The sequence below is a fragment of the Anguilla rostrata genome, chromosome 4, assembly GCF_018555375.3.
Source record: "Anguilla rostrata isolate EN2019 chromosome 4, ASM1855537v3, whole genome shotgun sequence".
NCBI lineage: Eukaryota > Metazoa > Chordata > Actinopteri > Anguilliformes > Anguillidae > Anguilla > Anguilla rostrata.
Window position 1 is genome coordinate 52,102,354 of NC_057936.1, and position 14,259 is coordinate 52,116,612.

Below are 14,259 nucleotides of genomic sequence, written 5' to 3' on the forward strand. Positions count from 1 at the left end.
CGATGGTATTGCTCGGAGAATATTGTGGTGCAACTGTTTCAACGAATTAAAAAATAAAATAAAATAAATAAATAAATACCTTTTTTAAATTGATGTATTTATTGTATTTGGAGTTGCATTCGCGTGCAAAGGCAGGGCATTTAAACGGCCTCTCGACTTCGTTTGATCTTCCCGACTATGCCCCATGCCACGTCTTGTGCAGCGGTTATGTTGGAAGGGACCATTTAAGGTCCGATTTTACGAACGCTTAAGGGGGGAGCGCACTTTCCCTAACCATGTTGAAGGCTGGGATTTCTAAAAACAAAATAGTATATGTTTGCGCGAGCGAAAATGTCATAAAGCTGTTATCGCTGATTATACCATCTCGACTTTAGTTTAAAATATAAAGTTTGCTTAGTTCTCTGACGTTTACCTCCCCTACGGGTTGGCCGCATCCATTGTTTATAGTAAAGTGGGTGTCTGGTTTCTTCTTACGAACAGTGAACGCAAAACGGGAAAAATAGATACTGTATCTAGGTCCAGAGGGAGGCAGTGATTTATACTATATAGACAGATACTGAGTCATTTGACTGTCGCTGAGGATAACTCGCTGAAACTGGGATTACTGCAACTTTACATTGAGCTCATCGGTACTGTCTGAGCATTATCCTTTAAACTGGTTGACTTGCTGCAACGTCCCAACTAGATGAACTGGAATAGCGGGATACCTTACTTCGTAAGTACTCTGTAAATGCCGTTATTTTATTAGTAGGCAGGGATTCTTAGAACTAGTTTATTTATACGCACAATTGCCGTTTTACTTAAGGCGGCATTATCTGCTACTTTCACTTCAGAGATGTTGCTAGCAATTAGTGTAATGATTAATGACTTAGACGTCTGCATTCTGCAATTATTTTGGCAACGCAGTTTGAAGAATAATGGTGAATTGTTACTTCCCTCTATATTTATCCACATTTAACCAGTGTATGCAATGTGAACAGTTTTTTAACATCCGTTTTTGCTGAAGTTATTTCTTATATAGTTACAAGTTAGTTGCTTTAAGCTTATTTATACAGGTAAGGGGTAACGTGGAGATGATGATGTATGAGAACAAGCAAACAAAAATAGCTGATTTGCAGTTATTCGGATAACGCTACTCATTTAAATTTCTGCAGAAAGAAGATCATTTTGTCTAAATGGCAAACAATATCTAAATGGCAGTGATTGCCCAGACAGTATAGCAATTTATCTGTTCGTTGTTATCAAGTAGCATTATCCACTTTCACCGCAAGGTGGTGGTAACAGAGAGATTATTTTCTGAAACGTAGTTGCTCAGAATAGTAATAAAAAGTCGCTGTGTAATTTCACTAAAATATTCAAATTAAATGTATTTGGCCAAATTTTATATTTTAGTATTGCCTAAACACAGATCAACATTTTATTTATTTGGTTATTTATGTTTTATTAATTCATTATTTTTGCCAAACACTGTAGCTGTTCTGTTTGAAGTGTTTTTTGAGAATTGTAAAAATAAACTTGTTTGTTGAAATGATACAATTTATAGAATATCAGCTATTTCATTGCACCTACTAACGTCAATGTTTGCATATTGATTTATTCATGGTCAAATCCACGGTCAATTCAATCTGAAAAAATCTCTGGACTGATTATAGTGAAGGTTAGGTGTTGGGTCATTCCCCATGTTCTGAACTTGTGATTGTATAAGCAGTAAACCAGAGTTAAGCAGGCGTGCATTGGTTATATCTGTAGTAGCCTATCTTTATTATTCTTCAATGTTCTTACAGTCTTTACAGCATAATCTGTCTTCGTAATTAAAACTCTACCATATTATTAAATGTTGTAATGTGTTGAACTGTTACATCAAATTCTCTTGGGTTTGATCATGAAGAGCGTCCTTTTTGAGAATGAGTCTCTGCTGTGCCCCACCAAAATGCACTACCTTCCCTGACCTCCTTATGTGGGTGGGTGTGAGTGGGTTGGAATTAAAAAAGACAAGAGAACAAATAACTTCACTTAGGTGCAGACTATAATTGATGTAGGTAAACTGACAAACTTTTTATTTGACTGCTAGACAAGATTTGTTATTGTAATCTTGCTTTGACATTAGTTAAGTTTTTATTGAATTTGCAATTATGTGAGAGGATGTTTAGGTTTAATTAGGTGTTGTCATGAAGCAATGCCAGTTTCTAGCAGTGAGAATTTAAAAGGGGTTGCAGTGATAGTCTTGTTGATTTTGAGTGTGGACCACCTGGCCAAGCTCTGAATGTTCCTCCACAGAGTTAGTGGAAAAAGAGTGACCCTGGAACAGATGCTGAAATTACTTTCCGATCTTAGGAGAGGAGGGCTCTCTGAGTTCATCCTTTCAGAAGGACATGGTCATGAAACTCCCTGAAGATATTAGAATGGAGAAAAAGGGAAAGAAAGTGCTGAATTGAAAAATAATCTCCTAAAGTACCTTTAGGCAATGTTACTGGTGTATATTACAGTACAACGCTGGGACACTTTGAGTTGATGAAACTGAACACTGTCAGTAGGAAAAAGGTGCAAAAAATCCTTCTAGAAAGGGAACCATTTGAGATGAGGGAACCATTATCACGATTGATGCTTTTGGTGTCATAGTGAGAATATTTTTCAGCAAACACAATGACAGTAAACACAAGGATAAACTCATCTGCACTTACATAATTGAGTCATTATGCTGACCTGACAGTCATTACGGGCATTTAGTCGTTTGTTGATTTTTTCCCCTTGAATTACCCTCTTTTTTTCAATTTTATTTATTTTTGTTTTTGTATTTATTTGACAGGGACAATGCACATTGATCAACATGACTATTCTGTGATGTAAATATGCCAGATTTAGCCAAATGGCTAATTTTCATCCGCTGTCACTGAGCAGGCTGATGTTTACACATTGATCACAACACTGACCAAACAAGAAGCCATAATACAATATTAAAAGCACATCAAAACTAGCACACAGAACTTATAAGCAGCCTTAAGCAGCACAGAAGCAGACACATGCAAAGAAACAAATGGAGCACACGAGGCAGGCATTTACGACACAAAACAGGTACATGTAGAGGGTATTAAAGCATTAAAACCATTTAGGCAGCGCAAGACTGTGCATCACATGTTGACATGCAAAGACAATGTGACACAACACGCGTGCAGTTTAGGACTGACTTAACAGACGTGAGAAGGCATAAAAGCTAATACTGACAGCATATTTAGATGTCAAGTTGGCACTGTTGACTATCCAATAACCAAGCTTTTGAACTTCTGGTGAATGTGCCACTGTTTGTCATGTCTCTCAGATCTGAGAAGCAGAGTGTTCCAAATGTAAGACATGATAATCAATGCTGTAAAATAACATGCGTTTACTGTACAACTGGAAAACATGCTTAAACTTTCCATTTCCTAACAGTTGCCCATGAATTGCAGAATTATGGTACCTTTCTAGAATAATAAATACTTTCAAATATAGATGGTCAGGGAAATGAGCTGTGGACTGCAATTTGTATTTTTACAATCATGCTGCCCAGTATCATGAGTAATATAAAAACGTAACATTTCCAAGCCTGCCCAACACAACTACTCCTACCACTAATTGTGATATTTCTTGCCTTACCTAGGAGCTTCATGGCTTTTGCAGTTTACTAGCACCTGTTATTGTGATTTGCCAGAGACAATGTACAAAATAAGAAGGTCACTTAAACAGTTGGCTACAGTATGTACCCTGCAATGTATGTAGTAAAAGTTAGGAAAGTTGTGAGAATGATGTGTTCTTTTTATGATATTAATGGCTACTTATACACATATTTTAAATATTTAATACATACTGTATATATTGTTGTTGACCTTCTTCAAAAGGGGAGCAATAACTTGTATTAAGAAATATTTCGATTGCAAAATTCTAAAACTTTAAATACTTTGAATTAAAAGCTAAACATAATCAAGTAGCCAGCCATTGTTGAGAAGTCCCAGAATGTTCAGGAAGTGATTGACAGTAGGCCTAAGTAGCTTGATATTTAATTATGTGGGGTATTAAAATGACATTTTATCTAACAAAATAGGGATGGGTACAAGACGGTGATATTGAATACTTTAAACTCTGATCAACATTTATACAGGAAAAAAAAAACTGAAAACTGATGGATACACTGTATTGGTGTATACATCAGTTTGTATATGTTTTTGCAAAAAAAGAATTAGCCTCAGCACCAGGGCACCAGTTGTGATTATCGATATGAAAAAGCATTTTGTTAGCTGATATATTTTTCTGGCACATTACTGTGTCACTTGATAACGGAATCATGAGTGTCAAAGTGAGACAGTCCATGGGAGGTTATTCCAACTGTCTGCCCTAGCCTGGGGGGACTCTTTACTCTACAATCAGGCTTGTGTTCTGGACGTAATTTAGGCAGCCTCCTTGCCTCTGCTTGTGTATAATAAAAGAAAGTCCGGTTGGTTGTAAATAAGCCTTTTCTTTTTTCCCCTCATCCAGTTTTTGAGATATGGCAGTGTTACTATGGTTACCTCCTTGCCCCTGGGAGGGAGTTGAAGTGCCCACGATGCACCATGGAGATTGCTGGAGAAAGTGTTTGCAAAATGAAAGTTTATTGCCTGCTGGCTTTAAAGGTTCAAATTATTCACGTTTTATGTGGTTCCCATAGTGACTAAAGAAGGCTGCAAAAATATTTCATTGTGGGCTGTGTTATACGTTTATACCTGAACAATGGGCATTGGAATAATTGCATATCTTTCAAAGCTACAGTATGGTTTAAGTACATTATCATTTGTTTTTTGCCAATAGGCTATTTTGCCTTAATAGAAAATATCACCTTTTGTGCACCTTGTGTTAAATTTGTCGAACTTCAGGTATATATTTCAGGGAAATATGTCTACAGTGGAGAAGATAAGTAAGATGTTGTACAATGGTAAAACAGAAGCACAAGCTTTACCTATAATAATATAATACATAATAATTGAGTCAGCTTATTGCCAGTTGTTTGCATGAATGGATCCAGGAAATAGTGTGGTGGCTAATACTGGAGCAGAAAACAACAGACTCGTTTCAGAAACACTAGTAACTAGTAAGGGTCACGTCATGGCTGGTCTCTCAGCATTCTGCCAGCTGGACCTGGGAGGTGATAGAGTGCTCTAATACACTGGTATGCAGAGTGCTGCTGCCACAAACCTAAGTGCTGAGGGCTTGTCTGCTTCAGACTCATGCATTTCTGCATTGCCTTTATCTCCATCTCGAGTGGCTAGAGGAGAACTGCAGATGCATGGCATCTTGTCTTCACCAACTTCCAGAACTGTTGTCTGATAATGAAAGCACCGGTTTGAAACAACACCGAATAGTATCAGTATTAATAGCTCCGTTTTCTCCCCGTTTAGCTTTCAGTGAATGTTATAATATGTATATATGGTCACATTTTCACCCCAAACCTCATTAACATACTGTGGCAGCATTCACTCTCAAACAGTAATGGATGTGCTGAAAACATGGTTAACAGTAACATGTTGGAGCCTCAGGTGCACTTCACAGCTGAATATTTCTGAATGGCATTTCTCCTAAACATAAGCCTAGCAACGTGTTTACTGACTGAGAAACTATGACAGTTTTCAGCTGTATATCAGAGTCTCTGAAGTATGAGCCAAGAGATTAAATGGTGTATATCCTGCCTGAAAATATGAGAATAGGTCTCTGATAAGAGGTTTAGCTCTACTACTATTTTTCGTAGAGGTTGCTGTGCTATTTTTAGTTTAGTGATATGGCGCTGCTGTCACAGGACCTACAAGTGAGACATGGCATGTAACAGTCTCTATTACCACTTACTCCTTTATTTTAATTTTATTTTTAATAGCATCGCACCTTTTCAGTTACATTTCAACAACTGAGACATCACTTAATTTGTGAACTTCGTCTTTTGTTAGATCTCTGTTTTAGAAATGACAAGTTCTTGCCACGAGGTGATTCAGGGGAAGGTCATGTCTAGCACCCATTTTAAATCTCCCAAAGTTCACATGACCTTTAATGACCTATGACAGGGAACTGCTTTGACCCCTGCAGAAAAGTCTTTGGGGAGCGCGCTCATTGTCGTAACCGGACTCTGTCTGTGACCGAAAGAGCAAACCCATAAAGCTCCCATGCCGTTAAGTTGTTAAGATTCCGGCCAGGTGCTCAGCTGACCCCAATCTGCATTGAGGCAGCTTGTGGGAGCAGCGGCTGAATATGTGTGTCTCAGGACCGAAGTGAAATTGAGTTGTTGATGGTTCTCTCAGACCCCCTGCCGTTCTGTGAGGATGTCTCTGGTGCTGACTCCATCCATCACTGCCAGTGCTTCAGGATGTGTGGATATCTGGCACAGGGGCCAGGGCCTTAGAGGGTATCGAGATTGATTCAGAGGGCCAGGAGTTTGCTCCCTGGTGGGCAAGCACTGAGTCCACAGAAACTCATTAATGAGTGGGACAGGCAGGTGGCTTGCCAGCAGGCTGCACGCCTCTCGTTTTGACAGGGCTGGCTGTTCCAATGGCAGAACCGGGGGGCCGCCTCTTGCAATGCCCACAATTGCGTTGGCCCGGACCGGGAATGCACGGTGGAGGAGTAACACCCAGTGTTTTCTTCGTCCTCAAAGGTGGTCTGGATGGAATGCCAAGGACCGCTTGATTTTCACTCACTTTGATTGAAGCGCAGGCTTGCATAGCTTTATCCTGAGCCACCCTGGGTGGCTGTATGACACAGGATAGTGTAACACTCAAAGAACCCCCTAATGATTATTTGTGCACATCTTCAAAAGGAATGTGTGCTTTATTGATGATGTACTCTTAAGCAAGCAGGTGTTTGAGTGGTGTGGCCAAATCCATATCATGCAGTAACATTAATTATAATCCTCACAATTCTTGATAGTGAAATATAATAATGATAATAAAATTTGAATTCACTGCCTCACAAATAATTTATGTACAGCAGTGAATCCAGAAATAAATACGTTGAACATTCACATATTCTCATTGTGAATATAGCGATAGTTTGCTAGCATGAGGACATTGGAAATAAACATTGAAGCATGGCTGGCTCAGTGAAAGAGTGGATTGGGACTGGAGTGGAAATGTGCTTTCTCACCCGGGAAGCATTTGTGTTTGCCTCTCTTGACATCTGAAAGTTCCTGTCAACTTGGACCATCACTCACTGCAGAAGCTGTTTGCAAAACATGTCTACCCTCCTTGAGGTCCTCTAGGCTTCTGCTTAGCTGTCTCTCTGTCTTTCGCATGCAAACATTCCTAAAAATAAGTAAAAAAATAACACTTGGAATTCCCTTTACAAATTGATTTGGAGTTTAGCTCAGGAAGTCTGGAACTAATAAAAGTAAGTTACCCAGGTAGACAACCAATGTATTAATTTTATTAACAGAATACTAGATACTCATTACATGACTCAATAAATCTATTAAAGTTGAAAATAATAATAATAATAATAATAATAATAATAATAATTTGAGAACTCGGAGGTCTGAATAAGAGAGCTGATTCATGTTTTTTTTTCATTAAATGCCAGGAAGCCATGCTCATTGTTTTAGCTTATTGTGAAACGCAGCATTTTTTTGATGGTGTGTCTAATGTGTATTTATGTACCCACTTTATTGAAAAGATCATATGCATCATGAGTCTTGACAGGTAAAGCAATGAAGCAACAGAAGTCAGGCAGTGATCTGACAGGAAGTACAGTGGGAAAACTACATTTTAACTTTTTACTGTGTCTCACAGAATTCTGAAAGAGTTTAGAATCTTGAAACCTCCTCCTTTGAGAGAGCTTGGAAATGACTCCGTGTCCTGTGCCTATAACTGAAGTTTTATTTGTGTGTGCGTGCATGCATGCGTGTGTGCGTGCGTGCATGCGTGCGTGTGTGTGAAAGAGAGGGAGGGAGAGAGAGCACATCTCAGTTTTTATTACTCCTTTGCTATGTACGAAGCAAATTAAATGCAGTATAATGACAATTACTAAAAAATTTCATGATTTATTATTCACTACTTACAGTTTGATTATTATTATGAAATGCCAGACATAGAGTACAGCAGCTTATTACACTCAAAGAGTCTAATAAATGTGAAGAAGACCATTAGTTGAAAATGTGGCTTTTATATTTTATCCAGACAGACCACCAACTGATCAATGCAAAAGCTTCAGACACATCATTTCTGAGGGGTCAGCCTTTTTCTAACCTCATTTTAGAGGCTAAAGCTCTGAGTGATCAAATAGTGTCCATGTACTGTATGCTGTGCAGTTTAAATGTGTTGATTGAGTGCTTTGTATTGAAGTCAGTGCCCTGGAAGGCTAAGCCCATGAGAGATCAATAAGAGTTTTGTTCTCTTGTGGGATGAATGTAGTTTATTTTAAAGCCTGAAATTAATTTTCAGGCAGTCAATCTGAGTCATACATATCTCAAAGTGCAGTCAGCCACAGGATTTGCTAATGCATTGGAGAGAAAAAAAAAGGAGTTTAAGGAAGGAAATGCTTAAGCCTATACTAAGTGCTTGTGCTGAGTGTCTTGGTTGGATTGATTTCTGAAGTAAAGCAGATCAAATAGTGCATTTGTGTTTTCCTGGAGCTGTGCATATATACTCTACCATTTTAATCTGAGGAAGTATTCTAAACCTAATGATTTGAATGGGACTACCTCTGTGAGTATAGAAGTGTCTCCATGTTTATATCGCACAGCGCTACGCGTTCATCTATTTCTGTCTCTGCCTCGCTGTTCAGGGGGTCACAGCTGAGGTTGTTTGCATGGCTGCATCGGGCCCGAGGCCGGAAGGAGGAGATAAGGTTTCACTCGTGGTCAAGCTGAGATCATACGCCCAATACTGAAAATATAATCCCAGCAGACTGTTTGCGCTTTTCAGGTTCAGACAAAATGCAATTTGCCCATGTGGTGGTAGAGCACTCCCGACTCTTGGCCCAGGCCAGGGTTGTTCCAGGTAAACTGTAAGCAAGGGCCTGTGGCACTATTACTGCCAGGTAATGACCTGCGAACCTGGAATGCTTTTCAATCACTGGACTGAGCCCTTTTGTGGGGTTCCAATCCAGTCCACATAATGGTTCCCTAAACAAACAGTTATCCTACTGTTATTCTGACTGGGAGCAGGGTCTCTGTATGGGTGCTTTGTCACTGGAGGCAATGAATTTGAAATAACTCCACTCCACTGGGAGGCAAGAGGAGGGCACAACATGTTGAACAAGTAGTGTGTAAATCAAGTGCAGTGTCAGTGAACAATTGTTTCACTGAGTGCTGGTGATCTTCCAATATTTGTACCAGCAGGAGTTTTCACATCCAGCACAACACGCACTTTTATAACCTAGTACAGTATATACGCCCAGGTCCTCTGAGGCACAATAACAAGTTCATTCTATTGCCTTGGGCTCTCATTTGCTGACAGACAGAAGCAACTGTGACTTCTTAGCTGTGGTACGGTTTGGTGGCCTTTTCCTCTGTCTATCATTATGCTGACATCCCAAGAGGGTAGAGCCAACTTGTTGTGAGGTCAAGCAGAGCGGTCATGAAATTGAGCTGAAGTGAAACATACTTTTGTGTGCTGTGCACTTTAAGCTGTGACGCATTCAGATACGGTGGATTTTCTCCTTTGTCGAAAGAGGTCCTCTGATATTTGCTGGTCTGCCTTGTGGAAAAGAATTATTTCACGGGTCTGGTTTCCATCACACAAGAACGGTTTGAGGGCAGCCTGCAAACCCTTTTCAACAGAGCAGTTTGTCTAATGGTTCCTTTTGGCAAATTGTTACGGGCTAAATGCCATTGGATGTTAAGTAGCAAAAAATGATTGTGACCTCAGGCAATTACTTGAGGCCACCACAGCCCCGTTTGTGCACAGATGTTCTCACGTCTGCTGTGACATCAGACTTCTAGTTCACTACTAGAACACCTTGTGCTTGTGCTTGCTCACTTGGCTTGTCACTGGAAGACTTCTTGCTAGGAAGAAAAAACATCCATTTGCAGCTCTGATTTGCTCTTCAAAAATGTTTTATGATAGAATCAATTAATTGATTGGTGGGCAATATAAAATGAAGGGTGTTATGACGCTTATTAAAATCATGCTTACTTGCTGCCGGTTTCTGCATTTGTATCTTCTAGAAGTTGCACTGGATGTCCTCTAGATTGCATTCTTCTAAGGGTTCTTCTAAGCATTTAGAATTTTAAAAAAATGCAAAGAGAGAACTTCACTTTTTTGGTATTTGTTCTTCATTGTGGAACTATGAAGTATATTTTGTTATGAACTGCCATTTGACATTGCACTTTCTCCATATCAATTGTTTCAGAAAAGTAAACTACAAGCTGTTTTATAGTGAAGCAGTAAATGAACTAACTATATGTCATAGGGCTTCCTTTGTCACTTTTACTATAGAAACAATTATTTGCTCTTATGGCTGTGTACTGACTGTACACTAAAATTTCTGTCCTATTTCTGAAGAGGATTCTCTGAAGGGGTATGATGGAGAACAGCAGAACACCACCAATGTGAAAGTAACTAGTTTAGTACACAGCCATTTGGGATTAAAGGTCTTTCAGTCTAAGCCCATGTTGTATTAAACAGACACACCTGGAAACCACATGTGTCCCTTTCCGGTGAATGCTGCAGGGCAGGGGGAGGGGGGAGGGGGTGGTGTGTGGGAGAGTTATACATATCACTGAACTAAATGGTTGCTGGCTCATTAAAGCATTATTTATGGCCAGCCCCTTATTTTATCATTGCTCATAGTTCCCTAGATGAGGACAGAATGAAGGCATGCTGACATGTACTAAAATTATAACATCATGATGGTTTTCTGAGACATGTTATTAAGATATTTAACCTTTGTGAATCTTTGAGTGTATAAAGATTTTTTATACCACCTGCACGAGTTCTTGGTTACTGTTGCTTTGTCGCATTCATGTTTCACAATTTAATTGCAAATACTAGATTGCAAGACTCCTGATATGGCTGGTTATTAAAGCAATGGGGAAGCTAGGGCATGATGCAAATTAGATAATGACCAGAAAGAAATCATACTTTGATTTAGATGGTCTTCTAAACAACTGCTGTGAGTTAATTTGCCAGTTTTTATCTATTTTAAAAATCATACATTTTGAGTATTTACTGAAGTGATACCAAAATGGTGTCTTAAAGACTCTGTTTACACAGCATGTTAATAGATATTTTCTCTTCTTGTATTGTGTAAATGCAATATCCCTAAAACAGTGCTAATTTTAATGACCATGGACATCAGCCCCTGGGTAGGCTTAGAGCATCTCAGGACTATTATGGGGAAATGAACTTGACTGCTTGTGAACATATGAAGTGGGAATCATAGCTTATTTCTAAATGTGTCATTAGTGCCTAAGAACGAGAAGGCAATGAAGTGTGACTGAACATATTTGAATTTCCTAACGGATTAATGGAATTTTAGAGCTCCATGCCTCCCCCCTCCTTCATGACTAATATATATATGAAAAGGCCTAGAGGAAGTATGTTTACACTAAAGCTGTTCAGTATGGATATAAGCTGTGCGTGAGGCATTGGTTCATGTATAACATACAAAGTGCTGTTTCCCCCAAGACTTCTATGTTCCCAAGTTAAGGAACTGAATAACCCTTGCTATTGCAGCTGCATCCATCAGCCACCCCTTCCTCTGCCTCCATTGAGATGTTGTTCTACCCTGATTCGATTACCATTGGGGAAGATGCAAGAGGCCACAATGTTATGGCATGTGGGCTGTTATTTATGGATGTCCCAGGTGCTCTTTATGGCTGGTAATACACTCCACCCCTCTCCTGCCTCCTCCCTTCCAAAGCAAGGCCCAGAGAGCGCGGGTCAGCATTGCGCCTGGAAGTTATTATGTTATCTCATGTCTTAACTGTGAGCTAACATTACGGGATCTATACCAAGGACCGCTCGAGGCTTTCCGAATCAGATACGAGCGAGTAAATCGTTCCAGCACGTGTGACCTGAGTCCAGCTGGATAAATGCTTATTCATATAGGTGAGACTAAAACGCTTGAATGCCGATTTATTGTATCACAAAACTTTAAATTGGAAATGAATGACTTCAAATATTCTAATAATAAAATTTGTTCCACAAAATCTTTTTTTTTTTATTTGATTCTGAAGAACATAGTCTGTCCATGGTTGTGGACATTTTCCTCCAGAGGCTCCTAGAACAGGCAGTTTTCATGGCATCTTTCAGGGACAGCATACAATTTGTGGTGTGCTGTGCTAAGGTCAGTCACCAAGTCTTATTTCATTCACCAGTCACTGCCAACCATTGATCTCTGGTGTGTCTTAAAGATGACAGAGTGGCGTTTGCTATAGAAATCCCGCAATGCACATAATGGGCAGCCAAGTTAGAGTCCGGAGAAAAGTAGTTTTCGGGTTTTGTTATTTGGTTTGTGCTGAAAAAACTGATGAGATGTTTACAATGGTGAAGTCCACTGTTGCTTTCCTCAGATGCTCTGGTCCTACCCACAGACTCCAAACGAATCAACGTGTTATTACTTTGAGGCGTTGAATTGATTTCTTTCCACAGTGAAGAATATAAGTGTTTGTTTCCGTGGCTTACCACCCAGTGCGTTGTCTAAAAGCAAAACACAAGAAGAAAAACAAGCGTCTTCTCAGAAAGCGTGGGACGGGTGACCCCTACGCAACATGATTTTTTGACTTCACTGTAGATGTAATAACACAGCTGCAATAAACAAATCAACTGTCACTTCAGTGGGAGATGCACCACTGTGGGTGCTCCTGCTCCCAATCTGAGACACTCTTTTAAAAAAGGGAAACAGTTTGGGACTCCTGTGAAGCGGGGACATCTGCTCTCGCTTTGAAACTGCGCTGCATGCGTAAGCCTGTGGGTCTACATCAAACAGAGCAGGAGGCCTGGAGTGTGGGCTTAAGGTCAGCCTGGCAAGGATGTCTCTGGCAATGTTTTGAATATATTTTTCTAAGATTTTAAATGGAGACATTAAGTAATTTGATAAACTAAGGATGTTTATATAAGGAATTGGAGGCTGGTAGCTGAATAGAAGTAGCTAGGTGTGTTTTAGTGTTCTAGTTAAAATGCAGTTTGCTTAGGCTAGGCTATTAGAAGGCTACAGAGTGCAAAACATGTATGCTTAAAATAGATTCTTGAAATATCAATACTACAATTGTTGAAATATTTATTTGAAGGAAGTGCATCTCATTTACACATATAATTATTATTGCATTGCACATTCCTGTTTATTCAGTCAGGTGTTCCTGGAAGATATGTATAAATACATAGTTATATATATATATATATATATATATATACGTGTGTGTGTGTGTGTGTGTGTGTGTGTGTGTGTGTGTGTGTTGTGCTCTGTGGATGGGAGGTGGAGATTCAGCAGGATTCAGACAAAGCTATGAAAGAACAGGAGTCATTGGCCTGTGTAGGCATACGTGGAATTTCCCGCTGGTCTAATTAAACAACAAAGCCTTCTGCTACTCACACCTGGTCTTTACCAACGTCTGATTCACAGGAGTGGAGCGTGCCTTCTGAAAATTATTATAGACCCACCACTGTCCCGTTGGGACACTGTATTATAATTCCCCAAATAAAAAAATTGCCTTGTATGGTATCTTTTTTGTGCAGCTGGAAAATTACTTTTAATAACACAGATTAGTCTTGCTCAAGGATCAGATGCATCTAGTACTTGTTAGCAGTTTTTAGTCTGGGTGTGTGTTGTTATTACGTGAAAAATGATGATCCAAGCAGAGAACCTACCCCTGAATCATTGGGGTAGGTGGAAAAACAAAAAACTGAATCTATACTGCACTTTCAAAGAAAGCTTACTTACGGGATTTCAGCTGTGTGTGCCACAGCAGGTTTCATTTTTTCATTCATTTTTTCTCTCTTTTTTGGGATGCTGTGCTTGCCATTTGATGTGGTGGTGCACACATTTAACTGTGGTTCACACATCAATGTATGCCAACCACCAAGCTTTGTATAGATCTACTATGTGCCACAATAATGCAGCTGCTCCATAAGGCCTGATCATTTTGAAATGTGTCCACAAAATTGCAAAATTGTGTTTTTCTGCGAGAAAGGTGACATTATCACTTCTCTTTTTTTCAGTGGCCTTATGTGAATCTGTTTAAACAGCCCTGTTTTACATTGCTGCCTTTGTGGGTAGTGTGCCTGGGAGACTGGAAATTAATTAGATTCCATGTGAAATACTCTTTCTATAAAA

General features: G+C 39.4%; 1 protein-coding gene across 2 annotated transcripts in view; it reads left to right on the forward strand.

Moving 5' to 3' along the window:
• Positions 1-236: 236 nt before the first annotated feature.
• sema5a (sema domain, seven thrombospondin repeats (type 1 and type 1-like), transmembrane domain (TM) and short cytoplasmic domain, (semaphorin) 5A) overlaps positions 237-14,259 on the forward strand; it is a 100,766-nt gene continuing 86,743 nt past the window's right edge. Inside the window, exon 1 of one of the 2 annotated variants that reach the window (XM_064333145.1) lies at positions 237-715. The gene's annotated coding sequence lies outside the window, so the exon portion shown is untranslated. The remainder of the gene's footprint in view (positions 716-14,259) is intronic. The other variant, XM_064333144.1, reaches the window with a different exon arrangement.